We start from the raw sequence: 5,528 nt of genomic DNA on the forward strand, positions 1-5,528 counted from the left end.
AAGATATATCTCATGCCATAATAGAGAGATGACATACATGCTTATCTCAACATGTATGCATGTCATAATATTCCATTTTTTCTTAATAAGCATTGATAGCAACTTACATGTTTCAAAAATCTTAGTTGAATATTATTTTTTATTATGGAGGATTTTATATAATCCATAAAGAACTTTTAGTTACCTAATATCAAAGTGTGAGTCTTTAGACTAAAATCTCTTTGACTAAGAACCAAGGACTACTCTGAAGGGTATACATTCCATCAAAATTGTCTGGGGCATGGTCTTGGTCCCATCCCTTTTAATGTCAAGGTCTTGCATCAACAAGACCTAATTCTCAATAGGCTCATTCAAAACCATCCAACTTCATCAATAGATCAAGAGCCTATTGATGTGTATTACTTTAATGATGATGTAAAATATTCACAAAAATATGTACACTTTTCCATATAATTATTTTAAAGAGCATTCAATTCAACAATCAAAAATTAATTTTGATCAACTACCCACTTTTTAATATTAACATATAAAATTAAAATTAATTTTTTGACTAGTGAATAAAGTGTTCATAAACATGTAGAAGAGAGGAAATGATCCAAAACTCTCTTACCTCTTCAATTTTCTTTTGTATTAAGCAAAGCAAAATATTGAGAATACAAGCTACCAATAAGTAGCTAAATGAGATATAAGAAACACTATTCTTCAATGGTGACAATGACAACACAAATTGTTGAAACCAGAACTTACAACCATCAAATCTTAAGCTACAGTCTTTTATTAAATGGACTGAAGATATTGCTGTTCTGGAACTGTTTAACTCGGTCTTGAATTTCCTGAAGCTGATCCTTGGCCATAACATTTTTCTTCTATAATTCTTGAAGCTACAAAAACAAAACAAAAAATGTATATGTCACGAATAAAACTTTAGAATGCTAGTTCTATGAAATCAAGCATTTGCAATCAAATAATGCTGAATTCAAATCTTCTTCAATACATAAAAAAATTTTACCAATCCGAAACTCCAGAAATCTCTTGGATAACCATTACAACTTCTACCATAGCTCTGCACATCAAATCTCTTGGGGCAGGTGTGAGCACATATAGGTATGATACAACAGAGAACTAACGTGTATGATAAAATCCTACTCAATTCAAAGTTTGTCCTCCATTCATGTATTTCAGAACAAAACTATTGTTCCCTCAGTGGTGAGAAGATACCTCTCCTTAGATTTGACAACGTAAGGAGAATAGAAGTTCCCGAGGGTGTCTCATCTCAATCACATCTCAGCAGCGCCAACTATTCTTCTTGATCCGATAGAAGCGAAAAATCATCACTATCCTACAAACAAGGAACATCACTAGGGAGATGGGCATCCTTGGGAAAGTTGATTCTCCATACATTGTCAACTGTGAGGGCATTTTTCTCACCAAGGAAGGAACATTGATTTTGTGATGAAATACATGGATGGGGGTTCTAAAATCCGAGAGAAAATGAGAGTTTTTTTCTGACAGCTAGTCTTAAATTACACACTACAAAACATATTAAGTTTAGAAAATATCAATCAATCGATAGAAAGTGTTTTAAGACTTTTAAGACTAGAAATATGAACTTAATATGTGTGATTAGACCGTTCCCTATTTAACTAAATTTGCACACCAAAAAAAAAAATGCGCGAAACAGGAAGAAAGACATCAAACCTACCAATATCTTGATTAGCAAGAATTCCCAGCAAAACAAGATTGCACGATTTGGAGTGAACATGATTGTATCACACACCATGGATCCCTACATGAGATTTGATCCACAGAGCTACGGTGGACTTTATAATGGTTATGCAGGAGACATCTGCAGCTTGGGATTGAAGTATAAAATGGTTCACTATATATTAAAAGTGAAGCCACTAAAATTAAAATTGAGGTGACGGATTTGAAGTATATTAATAGTGAAGCCACTAAATTTAAAATTGAGGTGACGGTAGTTAATTGTGTCTACTTAACCCCTGACAATTGATCTGAACACTTTAATAGATCTCGTGATAGACAGAGAAAGCTCTGGACGGATTTGAAGAAACTTAGCAATCTACCTTTGGCGTCTACTGCTGAGGCCTCATATTTTTCATGGTTTATAAAAAATGCAAAATTTGTGATAACTGTGTCCATTTTAATTGTCAAATTGTATAGTAAAAGAGCAACAGTTCAAAAACAATTTGTTTGTAATGTATTACCTTTATTGAACAAAAGTACAAATAATCATAGAAGTTCAATATGTGAAAAAATTAAAAAAAGTGTTTACATGAGTTGTTTTAGTTATAATAAATGCATTTCATTGAAAAGTAGAAATATCGTGATCAAGTTTTGTAAAAATATCTTGATCAAGTTTTATGGTCTACAAAATGTGATTTTGTTTTGCAAAGATAAAATGCAAAAAAAGCAATTTGTCGTCCATTGACAACCATGAGCAAGATAAATGGAATGTGCCTTTTTAAAGTAAAACTTAGTCATATTTTACAAAATTTAAACTTCATCGATCTCAATTTTTTTGAGCACTTAGGCTTTTTATAACCTTTTGTTTATAGCCACTCCAAAAAATCTCTATATATATTCTCATCTTTGTATTTTGCTAAAGCGTCGTCCCTAATATTGCCCTTTTTTGTCAAAATTTACATGAATCTATAAAAATCAATGTTTGAGGCATTTTTTGATCACTCTTTTTTTTAGAGTTTCATACTAGTGAGCTCTCCCTTGCCTTCATACCATCCATCTAAAACCCAACATCCTAACCTAATTCCTTATAATTTTTTAAAGAACTCAAGTTTTAAGCTTGTGTTTTACCCAATACTATTTCATTGGTATCCATGAACTCCATTCCCCCAAAAATTGCACTAAAATGTTTGTCTTTCTTTTACATTAGGTTGTTGGACTTCACCTTCCTAGTATAACCCTTCAATGTAAACACCGACATCTTTGTCCTTTGTTATTATAAATTTATCTAATGTTTTTAGATTAGGGACTTCGACCATCCCTTATCCAAACACCTCATTATTGAACCATTGAGTACTTTATTGAAGTTAGGATCATGAGATTCCTTTACTTGGGTACCCTTTCTATAGATGTCATCCTTGACATCTTAATCACCTATCCTATAAAAAATTCTTAAGTTTATATGTTTTGGATTTTTGAACTCATCATTCATTTCATGTCTTCCTCAATCCTCCAATCTCTATTGAATACTTTGTATTTCTTTTTAAAATTGGACTTCACCTTTCCTTTCACTTGGGAACCTATCATAAGGTATTATTGATTCTCAATGCCCAACATCTTGAAGCTTATGAACTTTTCAACACTGCATTTTTTGACTTGAACCCATTATACATATATCTTAATGGTACGAGATCCTTGCCACCCTCAATCTTTAAGTGCTTTGACCAAAGACATGAGCTATGTGTTATCCCTAACTCCTAACACTTGAAAATTCATACCAATATTTACTATAACTCCCACCTATGCTCTACATGATTCCACAAGTCATTTTTCACTAATTTGGTTGCCTTGATTTTCAAAATATTAATTTTACCACCCAAATGTATTATTAACCAAATGAAGATAAATTTGTATGTCTTTTCAAGTAATCATGGTGAAAAGTGCCTTATTTACCATTAATGTTTCAACAATGACCTCTACATCTAGTGGTTGTGATTGTATCATGCCCATCATTCTTTTTTTTTTTATGTGAATGAATTGAAGGAGAATAGAAGCAAAAAATAGAATGATTCAATTAATGCAATTGTTATGGTTTTCAAAAACTTGTAACCTTCGAGTCATGCCTAGACTGCTTCTCAATAGATTTTACAAGCCTACCTTTTCTTTTTACACATGGATCACTCTCACTTTATTTCTTAATATGATAGTAAGTGAAATTATAAAGAATTTTGTACATTTTTTTGTGTCTTTATAGATCTTGATATAACAAGTTCTTTATATAGGCATTAAATAATTTATGATAGGTTATATCCACAATAATGGGTTACAAACTTGAGACAAACTTTTTCCAAGCAGAGAGGAAAATTTTGGCAAGCACCTTTATTCAAATGTCCACCACAATCTTTGAGCAAGATAATGCATTTTTTATATTGCTACCTCGTGTGAAAAGTACCTTCATTTGAGGTACATTAGATGTTCACTTGAAGGTACCTTTGAGAGAATATACTTGACTAGGCCTCCCTTGCCATCCTCTTCAATTTGACTTTCAAAACTAGGGTTGAAGGTCCAAGTGGAATTAACTTGACAAACCAAATTGTAGGGTCATGGACCTCGACATGAGCTTTCCAATAAGTAGAATTTTAATATATTTTGGTTTTATTATTAAAAAAATTGTTTTAATGAACATAGGGTTTTCACAGAACATCATGTTGTCTATTCTACACATGTAGAAAAATAGTAAATTAGTAATAAAAAAAATGAAATATCTATGCATTAGCTTTTGATATCCTTATTCCCGCAAAACAAAAATCAAATTTCCATACATTAAAAAAAATTAGGCGTGATGACATACACCTATGTCTTAATTATAATTTTTTTCTCTTCAAAACTTAATTTAAAAACATTGCAACAAAGCATTATGATACGAAATACAAATGTTAGATATTTGTTTTACAAATCTATATTTAAAACATTAAGAATTTTATCCTTTTTATAAAATAAGTTATATATGTGACATCATAAATGTCACTTTTTAAAAATGTTGTTTACTATAAAAAGCAACTTATTGAAGTTATGTAAAAAAAATTACAATTTATTTCCAATTTAAAAGAAAAAACACATTTAGAATCTATAGAAAAAATCTTACATATATCATTAGTTCGCATCATCTTCAAATTCCTAATAGTTCACCTACTATTTGTCAAAAAGTGAATATTTAGTTCAAAATGTTGATTTTAATGTCAAGTTTAGCCAAAAACTTGGAAATAGTATTGTGGGATAACCTATTAGTGATTGTATATTTTTTCAAAGGAGATGAATATTATTCATTTATGATTTGTCAAAGATCATATATTTGTTGATGAAGCCATGTGTAGGGAGGAAAGAGTTACTAAACATATGTTAGATATCTTTACAAAGGCATTAGCCTAGAAGAAGGTTAATCCTCTTAAGTACATATTTTTCTTCCTAGAAGATCACTACATGGAGGGGCTAGAGATATAAATAATTTTTCGTTTAGAGGAGATAATTTGTCAGGTAGATACTTGGGTATGCCTCCAATTAATAAACTATGGGGAGCATAGGACTCTTGGGGTTAAATTGGTATGGGTATCATCTAAGGAAATAAATAAACTATGGAGCCACATTATAAAAAAAAAACGCACACATTTGGGATAATTTAAAAGATTTTAAAGTATATTACCTTTCCACTAGGTTCAAGCACTCGGAACTTCCTCATAACTTGTGGGGCAAGAGGGGCAACATTTAACTAAAGAAGCCTTCCTCCTCTTTGAAAATGATTTAGGAAAGAGTGATTTTCTTGGTTCCAA

General features: G+C 31.2%; 1 long non-coding RNA gene across 1 annotated transcript; it reads right to left on the reverse strand.

Annotated features, from left to right (window-relative positions):
• Positions 1-615: 615 nt before the first annotated feature.
• LOC131873749 (uncharacterized) lies at positions 616-1,836 on the reverse strand. The gene is made up of 3 exons (XR_009371651.1): positions 1,703-1,836; positions 1,010-1,063; positions 616-881 (listed from the first exon to the last, which is right to left on the reverse strand). It is a non-coding gene; the product is annotated as an uncharacterized LOC131873749 (long non-coding RNA).
• Positions 1,837-5,528: the final 3,692 nt, after the last annotated feature.

Source organism: Cryptomeria japonica, chromosome 2 (genome assembly GCF_030272615.1).
Source record: "Cryptomeria japonica chromosome 2, Sugi_1.0, whole genome shotgun sequence".
Lineage (NCBI taxonomy): Eukaryota > Viridiplantae > Streptophyta > Pinopsida > Cupressales > Cupressaceae > Cryptomeria > Cryptomeria japonica.